The following is a 20,320-nucleotide window of genomic DNA, read 5'->3' on the forward strand; positions in this document are numbered from 1 at the left end:
GGGTAACTTAGCATCATGTTCAGCACAGAGCTTGTGGGACATAGGGCCTGTTCCTGAACTGTACTATTTGAAGTACGGTTCTATTTTAGAAACATAGAAACATAGAAAATAGGTGCAGGAGTAGGCCATTCGGCCCTTCGAGCCTGCACCGCCATTCAATATGATCATGGCTGATCACCCAACTCGGTATCCTGTACCTGCCTTCTCTCCATACCCCCTGATCCCTTTAGCCACAAGGGCCACATCTAACTCCCTCTTAAATATAGCCAATGAACTGGCCTCAACTACCTTCTGTGGCAGAGAATTCCAGAGATTTACCATTCTGTGTGAAAAATGTTTTTCTCATCTCAGTCCTAAAAGATTTCCCCCTTATCCTTAAACTGTGACCCCTTGTTCTGAACTTCCCCAACATCGAGAACAATCTTCCTGCATCTAGCCTGTCCAACCTCTTAAGAATTTTCTTCAAACAAAGTGGTGGGGGTCTGCAACACACTGCCAAGGATGGTGATGGTGGCAGATATGAGAGTGGTGTTTGGGGCTTTTGGATAGGTACATGGAAATGCAGAGATTTGAGGGCTATGGATAATGTACAGGCAGATGAGATCAGTTTAACTTTGTATCAGGTTCTGCACAAATACTGTGGGCCAAAGGGCCTGTTCCCATGATGTCACTTCTATGTTCTAAATGGCCAAGTGATAACTTTGTTTAGGAATTAATTCTGATCTCTACAGGCAAAATATATAAATTTAGAATTGTTAACAACCACATGAATGCTAAGTTCTTGTATAAGGTACATAATACACATTGTGAATGTGTTTAATGAAAGTAATTTACAACTAGAGACCAGGAACACCCTTACCAAAGTGACCTAATGGATGCTGGAAGAATAATTTTTGAACTGGAAGCTTTTAACACTACAAATGTGCGATCCATGTCATATAATTTTTGACTCTGGCTGGATACTTGAGGATGAAACCTGCATGAATCAGCCAGTGCAAAATGTTAATTTGTTTGGCTTGCATGTGGCACGTAAGGCTGGATAGTGTGCTCAGCAGAAGCTGCAACCAGTGCTATTGCTGAATAATCGTCACATGCCTAATGGGTAGAGGCCTGATCCTGGCATGTAAATCAATATTTTCTATCATATTTTTGTCTGAAGAAGGGTCCTGACTTGAAACGTCACCAATCCATGTTCTCCAGGGATGCTGCCTGACCCACTGAGTTACTCCAGCACTTATGTCTTTTAAAATATTTTATGCATTGATTCATGCAGACTTTGTCCAATTGGCATTCATCAATCCTGCTTTCTTACAAATATTTTCATCTTTGCTTTGGATGCATGTGGGTTGATTTATTTTTTCACACATTAGAATACTGTCATGCATAGAGTATATTGTGCAATTGCATTTGTATCTTAAAGATCTCCATATCAAATCAGAGTCAGCCACGGCAAATCTTGACTTTTATACAGTGTAAAACACACGATAACTCCATAATCAAGGAATTAATCTTCCATGAATTCTGACACTGTCTTAGTACTTGGATCTCCTCTTGCTAGTTTCCTGACTGTTTAGGAACAGATGATATCATGATGAGACCCTTCCTTGTCTCTTTCTCCTACCACCCCCCTATGTCCTCCCAAGCATGGCCCGTTCTATGCTACATGTGTGCAAGCAAAATAAATTGTGATCATCGAAACATTTGCTTTGTTTGATACCAGTCAGAGAGGTGTTGATTAATCCACAAATGTCCTGGATCTAAAGATTTGAAGCTCCTGGGGTATTACTGAGAGCAAACTCTGATTTTAAAAACCATTGGGAAATTTTAAAACTGCCTTTTATTCCATTTTCTTTGAACACATTTGCATATTAGTTGTAAAATAATACTGAGAAGGCTCTTTGCCTGACAGCCAAGAACCATTTGGGTGACAGATCATAGTAAGGCAAGGAACCATGAGGATGAGCACAGACACAACATGCTGGAGTAACTCAGAGGGACAGGCAGCATCTCTGGAGAGAAGGAATGGGTTTGAAGAAGGGTTTCGACCTGAAACGTTACCCATTCCTTCTCTCCAGAGATGCTGCCTGACCCGCTGAGTTACTCCAGCATTTTGTGTCTATCTTTGGTTTAAAACAGCACCTGCAGTTCCTCCCTACACGAGGATGAGCATGTTGATTGACTGGGAGGTGGGCCTGTGATAGGATATTGATGATAATCGAGGGTTTCAGAGCCTGTAATGAAACATCAAGGAAAATCTCCAACTAAATTGGGGATTCTGCAGTCAATTGAGATGTCGGTATCCATCGTCAGCTGCACCTCTGGAGGAAGGTTTACCAGCATCTCCTCTTCACAACGTGACTTGAGAATGCTTAGGGCACGTTTCACTCTGTGTCCAGTTCATACACTACTTCACGTAGGTTAGGGAGGTGGTGTGTGGTTTCCATCTGACAGAAATTAATGCTGGTCTGAGTGTCTGATTTTGGTTCATGGTTCTCATGTTCACCTTGCTGTGGAGTGATAGACAAATACATAGTACAGTACAGTACAGCACAGGCCCTTTAGCCCACAGTCCGTGCTGAACATGATTAAACTAATCTCTGCCTTCAACTGATCCATATTCCTTCATTCCCTTCATATCAATATGCCTATCCAAAAGCCTCTTAAGTGCCACTATGACTGTATGTATGACTGGAACCCGATGGGTCCCACTTAGTCTAGTTTGTACTAATCATACGTTAATCCAATTTTTTTATTTTTCCCATATTCTTATTGATACTCCTGAAACTAAGGGCAACTTATGTGGCCAATAAACCCACAAAGTTGCATGTTTTGGGGACATGGGTGGAAACTGGAGCACCTGAGGACAATCCATGTGGACTCCAGGTCGACAACACTGGAGCAGTTAGGATTGAAACCAGGTGCACAGAAATAAAAATTCAGTAGTCATACCACAAGGAACAGGCAGACATAAGCAATTTAAATTTGTTGCACTTAAATGTTTAATAGTTGGTATCATCTGTCAAAATGCAATTTGAGGCATTGCTTTAACCTAAACGAGGACTAGGATTTTGCAAACTGTCCCTCCTCCTTTTATTTCTACCCTGTCCGCCACTTCAACTATGTACCCACGTTTCTTTTTATTTTATTTTGTTCATTCATTGTATATCCTGGAATTTAGTGTTAGTGAACATTGAAGATAAGTAAATTAATAGACAAATAAATGTATTACTTCCAACTTGCCTCTTTTGCTCTTTCGAAACTCCAATTGCATCATCTCATTCACACTGCATTCTGAGCTGAGAGAGAAGTTTGGCGCAATCTGCTGCAGATTCAATCTATTTCTGGAACTTGAAGTGTGGGACTCAATACCTCCCACAATCTTGCTACAACCTGCTTGCTTTTAAAACACTAACTTTGCTTAACCTAATTATTGCTTCTTGATTTATTCAGCCTCTTCTACAATAGGCTTAGCCCTTTATACTAATTACCACTGAAATAATTTATTGTTTGGCGATAAGTTTAAGTTATTGATTGTAATAGCATTGGCCTTCAGAGACTTAAATGGGATTATGAATTAACTAACACATGGAAACTTGTCCAAAATGTGGAAATTTGTCAAAGATTTTTACAACCTAATCAGTATTTTTAATTTCAAAATGTTTTAATTTACTACCAGACAGTTGAATAAGGACACATTAACTGAACTGTTAAGAATTGGAAAGTCTCATGCAATCAGATAAAGAAGAAACATTTTTAATAACCTCTTCAGCTGAAACACCTAATATATGTTTGAGAAATCAAATGTTCATTCTTAACATAAAATGTAGTTAAGTACATATTGCTACAACCTGGTCAGTCCAGTAAGACTGGACATCTCCCACATTCCAGAATTTTACCAATGGATTGTCTGTATTTTCCAAAACTGTGTTAAATCTATCTGGATTATGATTGCTGCCCCGCCACAATTCTTTGCCACTGCTATCTTTTCCATTTACCCTGTGGTTTGTAGTCTGAAACTAAGAACTATATTTTGTCAGACTTGCTGTTGTTTCATAGTATACACTTTCTGAGCTGAGCTTTTTTACATTTCGTAGATATGTGAGGCACTCGCACTGCACAAGTACCAGACAATTATCTCCAACATGAGATCCTACCTTGACGTTTACTAATATTACCATCGCCAAGTGACCCATCATCAACATCGTATGGTCACCACTGTGGCCACAGAATATGGGGATCTACAGTTAGTGACACTTCTCCTGTGCCCCAAAGCTATTCCATCATCTACTCATCACGTCAGGAATGCGGTGAAACACTCTCCATTTGCCTGAATAATCGGAACTTCACCAGCCTCAAGATCAAGAACACTGCAGCCAATTTGATTATCACTCCATCACTCTCGATATATATTCCCTCCACCATTAACACTCGCTACAGTGTGTACAATCTACAAAATGTACTGCACTTTCTTGCTTAACTTACTTTTAAAGTAGCTCCGAGACCAGGATCTCTCTTACCAAGATAGACAAGGGCAGCAGCCATAGGAAATACCACCACTTGCAGGTTCCCCTCCAAATCAGCCATCATACTGACTTGGAAATATATGACTGTCCCTTCATTGTTGCAGAGTCCAAATCCTGGAATCAACCATCCAACCACTCATAGAACATAACAGCATAAGAATAGGCCCTTCAGCCCACATTGTCTGTGCTGTACATGATGCCAAGATAAACTAATCTAATTCACCTGCACATGGTCTATATCCCTCCATTCCCTACATAATACAATACAATACAATACCTTTATTAGTCATTTGAACCTCACATGAGGTTCAAACGAAATGTAGTTTCTGCAGCCATACAATAAAAGAACCAAAACACACACCAACACTATTCACATAAACATCCATTACAGTGGCCCTCCTCCTCACTGTGATGGAAGGCAAAGTTCTTGTCTCTCCCCTGCACTCCATTTCCCTCCCGAAGTCGAGGTCAAAGCCCCCGGCGTGTGCCTGTCTAAAAGCTCCACATATGCGTGTGCCTGTCTATAATCTTCTTAAATGCCACTATTGTATCTGCCTTCACCACCACCACCCCTGGCAATGCGTTCCAGGCACCATCAGGTCTGCCCTCAATCTCCGGCTTTCCAGAGAAAACAATCCAAGTCTATGAATGTTCCTTAACCAAAAAGATTGCATTGGTTCGAACCATCTTCTCAAGAGGAATTATAAATGCTGATTTACTACTGATAATGATGATCCAAAAACATTATATAATAAAAACACAACTTAGGTTGCAGAAGTGACATTGGATCCAAACATGTCCTCGTGCTTTTGCCATAAATATATAGAAACAGTAAAATGTTTCAACATATTTAAATTTCTGTATTGAGATGGGTATACAGTATTTGATTAATTCTAAAACAAATGTAAATTACATCTTTTTTGGAAAGTGAATCTAAGTCAGTACCTTTCCCAAATTTATCAATGATAGTATTAAATATTACCTGAACCCAATATACTGTACATTTATGTATGGACTTACATTATCTTGGACCCAGTTGGCTGTTCTTTGTGGCTTGATGGTGTGTGTGCATCTGTGAATCACTGTGAAACCTCTTGTCTTATCAGAAGGAAGTACTTCCAGGGGTTTTCCCTTGTCATTTTATGGCACATTTCTCGAAAGACAGAACAGAAAAGCAGACAAATTATGTAAAATTTGCAAATCTTACTCGGTCATTTAACTGGTTATTAACAGTCGAATGATTTTACACTTTTACAGCACAGCTTCTGACAGATGCGAAGATGATTAAGTCTGGCCACTGATTGGAAATCCTTTAAACAATTTACCTCAACGTGAGTAAGTAGAAGTTAAGTTCAATTAAATGTGCAGGAGGTGTAAACTCCACACCAATCCAAAACACTTGATTCTGAGGTTGACATTGAACAATGATTAAACAGCAGTAAAGGAAATATCATTATACATCCCTAAAGAGAAGGACTGTTCCTTACATGCACCAAGGCAATAATTCCTTCAATATCGAAATTATCTTCCTGGTTCTACTATGTGATCTTGACGCTATTCAAAACTTTGTTGCTTGTTTCATAACTTGTATTCTTGTGCCATTTATCCATGTGCTTACGCTGGCTTCCAGTAATGCATGGACTGAGTTTAAAGTTCTCATCCTTACTCTGAAATCCCCCCATTATTTCCCCTCCTCGCTAATTTCTAATCTCCTGTCATCCTCAGGTATTTTCCCCAATTCTGGACTCTTGGTCATCCCCACATTAAATCACCATGGTAATGAAACCAGGCTTTGTTCGCCAGAAATCCAATCTTGGAATTTTCTCCTTTAACCTTTCCATCCCTCTTTTAGCCTCTGCTTTTTTGATTGGCAGATGGTTGCATAGGGGTTAAAAATGAAAAGACAAACACGATGAGATAAAGATAAACGAGGCATGAGATGTGCAGCCAGCGGAAGGAATATAGGTGTGAGAGAGGGTGGAGAGGAGAAAGGGGTGTATATCTAGGTGGGCCACAGGAAAGGGGATGGGGCTGAAGCCTCGAGTACATGGAGACCACTTTCGAGCATGAAGGAGAGTTACGAAGACCTCCTACGACCTCGTGTCGACCATGCTGTGAGTATGAATCGGGGGTACACTCGCCAGAACTCGCGGATTAGGTCGCCCAAGCGGGACAGGCCCTTTAGTGTTTAATTCAGAACTTTTTTTTTCAGCGCTATGCCATCTTGTCATGCAAGCATACTGACATGGTTTCATCCTGATGCTCTCAATTGGAAAATATCTCAAAAGTATGGAGGTCTCTGAAAGATATTTGCCAGAGAAAGTTGGAAAAGCAGCAATAAGGACTATACCTTCCAGTGAGATTGAGCAATCTAAACTTCAAAGAGGCACAGACACTAAGCTAAATACTTCTACCTTTAATCAATTGTGAATTGCAGCCATTCATCGTCTCACTGTGCATCCTGAATTATTGAGCTGAACCTAGTGGGCAGTTAAACCTGCAACTGGGCCAATGGAGATGGGTTGTAGTTCCAAATCAACTTTCAACTATTTTAGTTTCCCACTGACCAAAACAGTCATGATCACATTTGCATCTCACTATCTAAAATGGACAAGTTTATTAGAACTGAGAACCAAACAACTAATTATCCAGGAACTTCAAATAATATGTTTTAATAAATGAACTCGTGCGAATAACTGTTTTTCATGTCAGAAGATAGTTTTAGGGTAAGAATACTGACTCAACCAAATAATGAAATGACTCGTATTAAGCAGGAGTCAAGGGATTTGCTTTCTTCTTTGTTGTTGAATACAGAAAAGATTGTGTGAATCACATTTGGAGGTGTGAGACCAAAAGGGGAAGCCTTGGAGAATAAATAGATATGTATATTGCACCAACTCACTCAGAGAGGAAATGAAATTATTCATATTATGATAGTTTCAGCTGCATTTCCTGCAGGCAAAAGTAGTGTGAAAGACAACAACATTTCAAGCTTCTCCCAGATTGAGGAAGTATTTTAAACCATTTAAAATTATTGATGCATTTGGATAACCCTTATTTTTTTAAAGTGCTTAAATCCACAGGAAAAAATATTTTTTCTTGATTAAGGATCATATAGTTATGGAGTTAAGAGTCAATTTCATATGTACCGGGAATGGAACAATGAAGTTTTTGTTTGTTGTAGCATTTACAGGCACATAGACACATATATACAACAGATAAATATGTAATAAACCATAATATTATAAGTTTTAATCTACAATTTGAGAGGGAGAAGGGTAAATCGGAGGTGTCAGTATTACAGTTGAACAAAGGGGACTATGGAGCCATGAGGGAGGAGCTGGCCAAAGTTGACTGGAACGATACCCTAGCAGGGATGACAGTGGAACAACAATGGCAGATGTTTCTGGGAATAATACAGAAAGTGCAGGAGCAGTTCATTCCAAAGAGGAAGAAAGATCCCAAGGGGAGTAAGGGGCGACCATGGCTGACAAGGGAAATCAGGGACAGTATAAAAATAAAGGAGGAGAAGTACAGCATAGCAAAGATGAGCGGGAAGCAAGAGGATTGGATAACGTTTAAAGAGCAACAGAAGATAACTAAAAAGGCAATACGGGGAGAAAAGATGAGGTACGAAGGTAAGCTAGCCAAGAATATAAAGGAGGATAGTAAAAGCTTCTTTAGGGATGTGAAGAGGTAAAAAATAGTTAAGACCAAACTTGGACCCTTAAAGACTGAAAAATGTGGATTTATTATGGGGAACAAGGGAATGGCAGATGAGTTGAAAAGGTAGTTTGGATCCGTCTTCATTAAGGAGGACACAAACAATCTTCCTGATGTACTAGTGGCCAGAGGATCTGGACTGACGGCGGGAACTGAAGGAAATCCACATTAGGCAGGAAACAGTGATGAGTAGACTGATGGGACTTAAGGCTGATAAATCCCCAAGGCCTGATGGTCTGCATCCCAGGGTACTTAAGGAAGCGGCTCTAGAAATCGTGGACGCATTGGTGATCATTTTCCAATGTTCTCTCGATTCAGGATCAGTTCCTGTGGATTGGGGGGTAGCTAATGTTATTCCACTTTTTAAGAAAGGTGGGAGAGAGAAAACAGGGAATTATAGACCAGTTAGCCTGACATCGGTGGTGGGGAAGATGCTGGAGTCAATCGTAAAAGATGAAATAGCGACACATTTGGATAGCAGTAGCGGGATCGGTCAGAGTCAGCATAGATTTATGAAGGGGAAATCATGCTTGACTAATCTTCTGGAATGTTTTGAGGATGTATGTTGGAAAATGGACAAGAGAGAGCCAGTGGATGTAGTGTACCTAGACTTTCAGATTGCATTTGATAAGGTCCCACATAGGAGATTAGTGGGCAAAATTAGGGCACATGGTATTGGGGGTAGAGTGCTGACATCGATAGAAAATTGGTTGGCAGACAGGAAACAAAGAGTAGGAATTAACGGGCCCCTTTCAGAATGGCAGGCAGTGACTAGTGGGGTACCGCAAGGCTTGGTGCTGGGACCACAGCTATTTACAATGTACATCAATGATTTAGATGAAGGGATTCAAAATAACATTAGCAAATTGGCAGATGACACAAAGCTGGGTGGCAGTGTGTACTGTGAGGAGGATGCTATGAGAATGCAGGATGACTTGGACAGGTTGGTTGAATGGGCAGGTGCATGGTAGATGCAGTTTAATGTGGATAAATGTGAGGTTATCCACTTTGGTAGCAAAAACAGGAAGGCAGATTATTATTATCTAAATGGTGTCAAGTTGGGAAAAGGGGAAGTACAATGGGATCTGGGGGTCCTTGTTCATCAGTCAATGAAAGTAAGCATGCAGGTAGAGCAGGCAGTGAAGAAAGCGAATGGCATGTTGGCTTTCATAACAAGAGGAGTTGGGTATCGGAACAAAGAGGTCCTTCTGCAGTTGTGCAGGGCTCTAGTGAGACCACACCTGCAGTTTTAATCTCCAAATTTGAGGAAGGACATTCTTGCTATTGAGGGAGTGCAGCGTAGGTACACAAGGTTAATTCCCGGGATGGCGGGACTGTCATATGCTGAGAGAATGGAGCGGCTGGGCTTGTACACTCTGGAATTTAGAGGGATGTGCGGGGGATCGTATTGAAACGTATAAGATTATTAAGGGTACACAAAATTGCTGGAGAAACTCAGCGGGTGCAGCAGCATCTATGGAGCGAAGGAAATAGGCGACCAGATTATTAAGGGTTTGGGGACGTAAGAGGCGTGTTCCCGATGTTGGGGAAGTCCAGAACCAGGGGCCACAGTTTAAGAATAAGGAGTAAGCCATTTAGATCGGAGATGAGGAAACACTTTTTCACACAGAGAATTGTGAGTCTGTGGAATTCTCTGCCTCAGAGGGCAGTGGAGGCCGGTTCTCTGGATACTTTAAGAGAGAGCTAGATAGAGCTCTTAATGATAGCGAAGTCAGGGGATATGGGGTGAAGGCAGGAACGGGGTACTGATTGTGGATGATCAGCCATGATCACATTGAATGGCGGTGCAGGCTCGAAGGTTCGAATGCCCTTCTTCTGCACCTATTGTCTATTGTCTATAATACAATAATTAAGCAGTTATACTAAGTAACCAGTCCATAATTGTACAATTGTACATTGTGCTTGGTAGTACAGGTACTTAATGTTATCAACCTGGTCACTAAAGCATTCGTGGTTCACTGCACCTGTATGTTGGAGGTAAGCAGCCGCAGCCGCTTACAATTGTGACCCAGAATTAACGTATACCCTTCTCATGTTATATTCCCTCACATTTGTTGAACATGACAGTCATGCAGTATAGGAAAAGGCCCTTTTGCCCACCATGTCCAAGCCATCTTTTGGCCATCTGCACTACTCGTATTTTGCCATGCCCTTCTATGCCTTATATATTGATCCTTAAGTCTCTTAAAGTAGTGATTGTTTCTGATTCCATCACTTTAGTTTAGTTTAAATTAGAGGTACAGTGTGGATACAGACGCTTCAGCCCACCAAGTCCGCGCCAACCAGCAATCCCCATAGGCGAGAATTACCCCACACGATAGGGACAATGTACAATTTTTTTTAACCAAAGCCAATTAACCTACAAAGCTGTATGTCTTTGGAGTGTGGGAGGAAACTGGAGCACCCAGATAAAACCCACACGGTCACAGGGAGAACGTACAAACTCCGTACGGACAGCACCCGTAGTCAGGATCGAACTCGGTTCTCTGGCGCTGTAAGGCAGCTGCTCTACTACTGCGCCACCGCACACACCCCACTTCCTCTGGCAAATGGTGGAATCAGACCTCATGTTGATTAATATTATAGACACAAGATTTCATTTCAAAAAATATAAAAGCTTTATTGTGCAAAAGAAAATAATTTACAACCATTCAAAACAGTAGTAAAATCATATTTTTGGAGATGTAATCTCTTGGTGGTGTTGATGGCTTTGAATATGCACTGCCTTAGATTTCAAAACATAAAACTCAACATCATGAAGAAAGAGAGAACACTCATCAGAAACAGGTGTTGCATACAGAGCGGTGGGGGGGTGGGGGGACAGACGCATTGCCTGGGGTGGTGGGGAGGCAGTTGCGAGAGTGGTGCTTAAAGAGGCTTTTGGATAAGCACATGGAAGTGCAGGGAATAGATCATGTACAGGCAGATGAGATCAGTTTAACCTGGCATCATGTTCAGCACAACCATTGTGGGCCAAAGGGCCTGTTCCTGTGCTGTACTATTCTATGTCTTCATGTTGCACCAGAAGCCAGCCTGTGCTGGACCACTGTTTTTGTGCATCATATGATTTCAGGCAAATGCGCCTATGAAAGGAGACTTTTTTACCCATTAGGTCATCTATCCATAGCAAGTGCAGCATTACAATATGTTTGTGTACACTAAGGCTGTTAATGATTTGGACTCTCTACTCAATATGTCCCCCATTCCTGTGACTCCCCTCCATGCAATCTCTCTGACTCAGCTAATTCTTTCAAGGACACCGAGTGTTACTTTTAAGATACACTATCATCAAAAACTTGTTCAACATCCATTGTAGCATGAAAAATCAAGCTGGCAGGGAGTACCCCAGTGCACCAAAGTTGCAGATTCGATTCAACAACAGGATAATGATACAACAACCAAATTGGTCCTTTTTCACATCAGTAGTCTATTATATCACTCTGCATAGCTACACTCTACATGGTAAATAGAAACATAGAAATATAGAAACATAGAAATTAGGTGCAGGAGTAGAGGCCATTCGGCCCTTCGAGCCTGCACCGCCATTCAATATGATCATGGCTGATCATCCAACTCAGTATCCCATCCCTGCCTTCTCTCCATACCCCCTGATTCCCTTAGCCACCAGGGCCACATCTAACTCCCTCTTAAATATAGCCAATGAACTGTGCCTCGACTACCCTCTGCGGCAGAGAGTTCCAGAGACTCACCACTCTCTGTGTGAAAAAAGTTCTTCTCATCTCGGTTTTAAATGGTAGGGAATTGAAGAATACAGTTGAACAGAGGGATCTGGGAATAACCGTGCATAGTTCCTTGAAGGTGGAATCTCATATAGATAGGGTGGTAAAGAAAGCTTTTGGTATGCTAGCCTTTATAAATCAGAGCATTGAGTATAGAAGCTGGGATGTAATGTTAAAATTGTACAAGGCATTGGTGAGACCAAATCTGGAGTATGGTTGTACAATTTTGGAATAAGTTAGGTCGCCCAGAAGGTTAAGGGGGACTTGATATATGGATAGGATGTCAACAAAATGACTAGAATTAAGAGAGAAGTTTACAGAGGAGATTTCTTTACTAGAATGTTGCCTGGGTTTCAAAGTGGTGTCAACTAAGTTACAGAGATAGGTTGAATAAGTTAGGGCTTTATTCTCTGGAGCGCAGAAGGTTAAGGGGGGACTTGATAGAGGTCTTTAAAATGATGAGAGGGATAGACAGAGTTGATGTGGACAAGCTTTTCCCTTTGAGAATAGGGAAGATTCAAACAAGAGGACATGAGTTCAGAATTAAGGGACAGAAGTTTAGGGGTAACATGAGGGGGAACTTCTTTACTCAGAGAGTGGTAGCGGTGTGAAATGAATTCATGAATTTAAGCTGGAAGATGCTTGAGCCAGAGTGGAAGTGGGGTAGCACAGCAGGCATAGTTCATTGGTATCATTTAAAAAACATCGTAAATTTCTGGGATAGGCAACTATGGATGTGAAGGATCGAATGGAGGGTTATGGTATGAGTGCAGGCAGGTGGAGGGTGACTAAGGGGAAAAAGAACGTTCGTAACGGCACTGTGGAGGCCTCAATGTAGGGACTCTGGGTGGACGAGTTGGCCTTTGTTTCCGTGGGAATGTAATTGTTTAATGTTAAACTTCTTGAATTATATTAGGTTCTGAATTTCCCCTGATATAGCTGAGAAATATCCCCGTACATTTTCTTTTTCTTCCCAGTCCTTGATCTAGAAAACTGTATGTCAGTTTCTCATTTTCTGGGCAGGGAATTCGGACAAGTGGGGGTGAAGTTTTCAGTCTGCACACACACCTGACGGGTTCTCAACGTTGCTTCAGGTGCCAATTGCATGTCTCATTTTGCACCTGGAGTTTTAGTCCCAGTTTATTCAGCCACTCTTCAAATGTCAAGCCTTTCAGTCCAGGAATCAACTGAGTGAAATTTCTATGCATGACTCCTAAACTGCATACAGTATTCCAGATGGGGACTCACAAATCCAAGCTAAACTTTCCTTTTCCCCATGCCCCTTGTCATAAAGGCCAATATTCAATTAACCTTCCGAATTATTTGCTGTTACCTCTATGCTAATGTTTTCTGTCTCATGTACTGGAACCTCCTGATCATTTGCACTTCAATATTTTACCCCCATAGCCTCTGACGATATTACAATCTCAGTCACAGAGGCCGACGTCAGAGGATCCCCTGGATAGTGTTGTAAAGCAGAGGAGTACAAGACCTACATCGTGGAGTCCTTGAACATCTTGAACTTCTCATTAGAATTGCAGTTAGACCTGCTACAAAAGTTGAAGGCTTTTGGCATGTCAATGAGAACTTCATTAGTGGTGATAGTGCAGGGGATTAAGTATGGAGAACCGGTACAACGTTGCCCACATGGGGTAAATTTGCCCCCAGAGGTAAATGAGGGATTTGTACGTCTCTCCTGGACAAGCTCAATGATTTCTATACTCATTTTGAAAGGCAGAGCATCGATTAACCTTGGGTCAATAGAGGATGCGATCTCGCTGGGTCCCCACTGTGCAGTGGACTACATGGACAATAAAAACACATGTCAGGCTGTTGTTCACCATTTGTGCTGCTGCAAGGAAGAATTTAATTGTTCCATTTCGGGACATTTGACAATAAAACACTCTTGACTCTTGAACCTCTCAAAGCGCTTAATCACCATGGACATCAATGCTACCGGTTGGTGGTCATTAGGGCATGTCACCTTGTTCTTCTTAGGCACCAATATTATTGATGTCCATTAAAAGCAGGTGGGGACTGATCCAGCCCATTGGTCCACGCAGGTGTTAAGATCGTGGCCAGGTACACCATCATGGCAGGATATTTTTTAATTATTCACCCTCGTATAGGATCTTCTGATATCTGCCCCAGTGACGAAGGTCACAGTATCGTTGGGGGTTTTGGGGGCCCGAGAAGGTTAATCGATGCTCTGCCTTTCAAAATGAGTATAGAAATCATTGAGCTTGTCCAGGAGAGATGCATCACTGTTACTTGAGCTACGACTTGGTTCCCCTTATATAGGGAGTAATGTTGCGTAAGCCCCACCATGGCTGCCGGATGTCTGTCTTATCCTCCAATTTAGACCAAAAGCGTCTCTCTGCTTTCTCAATCTCCTTATTGAGTTTAGTTTATTGTCACGTGTACCGAGGTCACTGGATCATGTGTTGTCTTTCCAGTCATTGGAAAGACAATACATGATTGCAATCAAGCCATCCACAGTGTCGAGATGCATGATGAAGGGAATAATGTTTAGCACAAGATAAAGCTAGTAATAAAGATAGTAAAATCTGATCAAAGTAAGTCTGAGGATCTCTAATGAGGTACATAATAGTTCAGGACTGCTCTTTAGTTGATGGCCGTGTTGATCGAGGTTGTTCCTGGATTTCTAACATGAATTTGCATCGCCTCTGAAAAATCCAATCAAAAAATCCAGTCAAATTGGTTGTTGCGCCTGGCAAACCCACCATGGGTTGGGAGTCTTGCTCAGAGTGCTTCCCCACCTGCTCCACCATATTTAAATGCAAATATGAGAGTCTGCCAGCTCCATGAACTATTCTTGTAAGGTGGGCTGGGGATATTGCTCATCATCAATACTTCTGTTCAGGTTGACATTGTAATGACCCCACATAATCGCACTGTCTTGTCTCCACTGGGCACCACCAATAATGGAGTTGGCCAATTACTATGCTGGTCTTCAACCATGCCCCTTGCTGAAAGCAAGGACTTCCTTGACATCAGTTATATAAAAGGGCAGGGGTCCGATGTTGACTAATAGTAAATGGGTTTAGTCCCAGATTAATGCAAATATATCCCCTACAATGCTACTCCACAAATGTGCAGAAAGGTGCTTGTACTTCACCAAAAGCTGCAGACGCATTAATACCATGTTAATGTATTGCATCTCCACCTCGGTAGTGAAAGCAGTGGTTGGGATAACATGTGGCATATATAATACCACATGGTGTATATTTTCTTATCGAAAAGGTACACATAACACACCTACACACACCATATGTAAACCTGTGAAGGTTGCTACATTCTCATTACCTCAAGGCACCAGCTGGAGCTTTTGTGTCCAGCAATGGTTCAGAGCCCAACTATCATTCCCATTCTAATGGCCTGTCCCTGAGGAGAATCTCTGATTAAGTGTTGATAGTGGTATTTTTATTCTTGCGAAAGGACAATGGTCTGGAAGGTACGTTTTTGCTTCTCACAGCATTTTTCATTTTCAATGTTTATTTCATCTAGTTGCAATGTTACTTTAGGCCACTTGGTGGTGCTGGTGGATCCTGTTTCATATAATACCGAAATGACACAAGTTACAAAGAAAAAAATGACATCTCTGATGATACTGGACAATTTCAAAACTACAAAAATATGTCTTGTCGTCATGTTCGGATCTGACTTCCAACCGCACATCCCTCCCCTTCTGCAGAAACCGTTGTAATTCCTTGCCGTTGCATTTTCCCCTCCTGTCACCCATTCATTCTCTCTGAATCAGGTTCAGCCTCCACCCTTTATTCCCAGGTAAGTAATGTATTAAGTGACCAATTCCATAGATACGTCAGATTTTGGAAGAATATTGAGCATTGTGTTGAATCCCTGTCAAATCCATAGTTGCCTCTCTGCTTGCTGTTTGCCTTTAAATTAAAAAAAAAAGATTTCTACATTTGCCCTATTAATTTTCACAGCAGTTTTTTTTAATTTGCCTGTTAATCAACATAACCACGATTGTTTAGTCTGTTACTAATCCTGATTTGTATGTGTCCTTAGAAGAATTCCTTCCCAGATGAGTTTTTCTTGATCCTTTGTCCCAAAGCATTTTATATATGCTGATGCAAGGAGTTGCAGATGCTGACTGACAAAAGTAGACACAAAATGCTGGGGAAACAGTTGTTGAGTCTACGCTTACCTTCATCGATGTACAAGCATAGACTTGGTGATTGTTTCACCGAACACCTACGCTTGGTCTGCCAAGGCCTACGGGATCTCCTGGTTGCTAACAATTTGAACTTTTCTTCCCAATCCCATGCTGACCTTTCTGTCCTGGGAATCCTCCATTGCCAGAGTAACACCACATGCAAACTGGAGGAACAATACCTCTTATTCCACGTGGGTAGCTTACAACCTAATGTTATGAATATTGAATTCTCCAGTTTTAGGTAACTGCAAAACCCTTCCCCTCTCCCCATCCTCCCCTCCTTCCCTCCCCTGTGTCCCACCTGGGCTTGCACTTATTTCTCCCCTTCCCATTCCACCTCTGTTCCTTCCTCTAGCTTCACAATGAGCAACTCTTCAATCTTTTTGTCTTGCACCTTATGTTTTTTCATCTTTGGCCTTGTCTCACCAATGTTTTATCTCTGAGGGCTTGTAGCTCATGTTGTTACTGGAGATAGGGCTGGAGACATAAGAGTGATTTATGAACATTTTTAACAAACGTGCAGATGCTGGAAATTACGTCATAGAGCTACACAGAAAAAGATTCTTCGGTCTGTGATCCATGCTGACCAAGTTGGCATACTGGGCTAGTCCCATTTGGCCCTTAGCCCTCTAAACCCTTTCTATCCATATATCTATCCAATGTCTATTAAAAGTCATTTAATTAACTCCTCTGGCAGATCTTTCCAGATTTGAACTATCCTATGAGTGGAAAATGTTGCCCCGAGGTCCCTCTTAAATCTGTCCCCTTTTCCTTTTTGCTCATGCCTTCTAGTTTTAGAATCCTCCACCTGGGACTGTGAGCGTTCACTTCATCCATGCCCCCTCATGATCTTGTGCACGTCAACCTCTGCGAAGGAAGATTGAGGAGAATTCATACATTGACAAACACTCTATCGAACTTCTATAAGTGAGGGTAGAGAACATACTGACTGACTGTGTCACTGCCTGGTTCAGGAATCTAAACGCCCAGAAATGAAGGAGACTGCAAAAAGTGATAGATGCTACCGTCCATCACAGGTTTTGACCTCCCCACCATTGAAGGGATGTATCGGGGCGTTGCCTCAAAATGGCAACATTTATCATTGAACGCCAACATCCTGGCTACGCTTTCATTTCATTACCACCAGGAGAAGGTTCAGAAGCCTGAAACCCGTGATCACCAGATTTAAGAACACTTTCTTCCCAACAACCATTCGGCTCTTAAACATTACACAACATCAACCTCAACAAGTATGGACTCTGTCTTTGGTTGCACTATGGACTTTGGTTTTGCACTATTTGGTTTGCTAGTATTATGGTTATTAATTAATTGCATTAGTGATTATTGGGCCCGTTAAGCTGCAGCAAGTAAGAATTTTATTGTTCGTTTGTCAGGTTGTATGATAATTACGCACTCTTGACTCCTACGCTCTAAAGAAATCTGAAATAAAAATAGAAAATGCTGGCAATATTCAACGGGTCAGTCCACATTTGTGGGAAGGATATCAGAGTTAACGTTTCAGTTAGAAGACTTTTCTCGAAGCTGGGAAGAAACGAAAGAAGTTTGTAAAGCTGCAGGGGCTTTGGGGGAAGAGGGATATCTCATATAGGATGAATCCAGGGTGACCATGGGGATACGTAACAAGATTATCTGGTCAGTGAGTGAATTTGAGCAGTTAGAGGTTGAGAACACAGGCAAACGAACAAGGACAGAAGAATGGACTGAATATTTTATTCTACAGCTTCAGGTCTTTATCAGTCATCCCTCTGTGACCCTGGCCCAGCTTTTTTTCTGTTTATCCTTTTTTTCCCCTGTAAGATGAGGACATGCCCAGCCTGGCGTGCATTTTCAACTCTTAATTCTTTTGCCTATGTTCAAGTTAACAAATGACGATAGTTGGATACACCGGAGCAGAAGGTGTCAATTACACAAGCAGTGCAGAGGCAACCAGAAGGTTGGGAATCAGGCAGTGAAACAAAATAAGCTGGCCAAGGATTGGATCAGGGTGAGGTGTCCAAGATGCTCTGGATCTGGGTGCAAGGATAGATGGTCCATTTTGAGTGGCTTGAGTCAGAGGCATCACCTGGGCAGTGAAGTTGGTCACCTTGGAAAACCAAGATGATTTACTTCATGGTAAGTGTTTCGAAGGAAGAGTCTGTAATTCATTTGTGCAGTACAAGAGAGCCACTTCATAGAAGTTTCAGGGCAACAGCTGTGCCATGACAAGAATCCACAGACAGGGGGAGAGTCTGTAAGACTATCACTGCCTTCTACAGAGCAATTACGGATGGGACACCCATAACCCCAAAAAATAATGATATAAAAGTTATGAAAAACATGCTAAGTAACAAAAGCCCCTTCTTTCGGGAGATTCAACTGCTAGCTTATAACATGACAGAAATCATCTGGGAATCACCTGTGCAGGATGAATGCCTACAGCAGCTAAAGATCATGAGAGATCTTGAGATAATTAGATTAAAATCCTAAACATTTTGGATATTGAAAATAATGATCTGCCAGTTTGCTTTACTACTTCCTTGCTTTTCACATTTGAGGAGGTGCATTAACAATTGATCTCTTGATTAAATATTTTCACAAAATCATCCCTGTAATTTAGCTCAGGAATGTTGGCAGGTATAGCTGATGAATGATTCATCAAAATATAATTTCCCAACTTCTTTCTCCATGTGCTGTCTTTGACAAGAACGTATCAGGAATAACTCTCCCTGCTTGAATATCTTTGGGACTGTTTGGATGCAACCCCCCCCCCCCTATTCGACAACAAATCATACAGAAAACATTCTGTGTCAAATACAGTGATTTGAACAAGCCCTACTGGCTGGTAACACACTATAAACTGTAATAATGTAAATACTTGCATCCACTTTACCAATTCCACGTGTTAACAAAATGCCCACATTGCTGCCAGAGAACTTTGAACTCTGGTTAAACAAGTTGTTTTTCTATGGGCTGTTTTGCAGCTTGTTTCAAGGGAAGTTGTGTAAATCATTAATCTAAAATGTCACTCTTTTGACTGAGTACAACTAATATCACAGAAGAATATTTGTTCAGCAAAGATCTTATTTTATTGAGTCTGAAGAAGGGTTTCGGCCCGAAACGTTACCTATTTCCTTCGCTCCACAGATGCTGCTGCACCCGCTGAGTTTCTCCAGCATTTTTGTGTATCTTCTTCTTATTTTAAGTCATATTAAATGACATTTAGTAGCGGCAAAATCAGTTTTTGTTTAGGCGAATCTCAATAAATGCTTCATTCCTTGCTATTCATATAGCTCAGCCTTTAAAACCATTATCTCAATCAAGCTCATCACCAAACTCATGGAGTCGGCACTCATCTCTGCAACTGGATCCTCGACTTCCTGACCAACAGACCACATTCAGAGAGGTTAGAGGACAAATCATCCTCTACGATAATCCTCAACATTGGTGCTCCACTAGGATTCGTTCTCAGTCCACCTCTTTACTCCTTATACACCCACGACTGTGCAACTAAGTATAAATCCAATTCAATGTATAACAATTGTAATTTCTTCTGTGAAGCTCGCAGTCCCAGATTATTGAGAGCAATGATTATAGATTAGATTATTACTTTATTAATCCCCTTATTCAGGGGAAATTCAGATGTCCTTGCAGCACACTAATAAAAATACAACATAGCATTCAAGAAGTTTAACATTAAAACATAAAACATCCCCCCACAGAGGTTCCCACTGTGGGGGAAGGCACAAAGTCCAGTCCCCATCCTCTTGTCCACCCAGAGTCAGGCCTATTGAGGCCTCCACAGTCGCCGTTACGGGGCCCGATGTTCCCGGCCGTTCTCGCCAGGTGATGGTACTCCGGCGTCGGTAGAACCCTCAGCGGCTTGGGGTGCCAGGAACGGCCGCCCTCTTACCGGAGACCGCGGCCTCCAGGCCAACAGACCGCGCTGGACGAATGCAGCAATGAATCATTCATCCATCCATTTCCGGCCATCTTTCCACATTTGTATAACTTTTGTTTTGTTATCTATCTATCTATCTATCTATCTATCTATCTATCTATCTATCTATCTATCTATCTCTGCCATCTTGTTTGTCTGTCTGTCTGTCTGTCTG

The sequence above is a fragment of the Leucoraja erinacea genome, chromosome 20 (assembly GCF_028641065.1).
Source record: "Leucoraja erinacea ecotype New England chromosome 20, Leri_hhj_1, whole genome shotgun sequence".
In the NCBI taxonomy this organism is placed as follows: Eukaryota; Metazoa; Chordata; class Chondrichthyes; order Rajiformes; family Rajidae; genus Leucoraja; species Leucoraja erinaceus.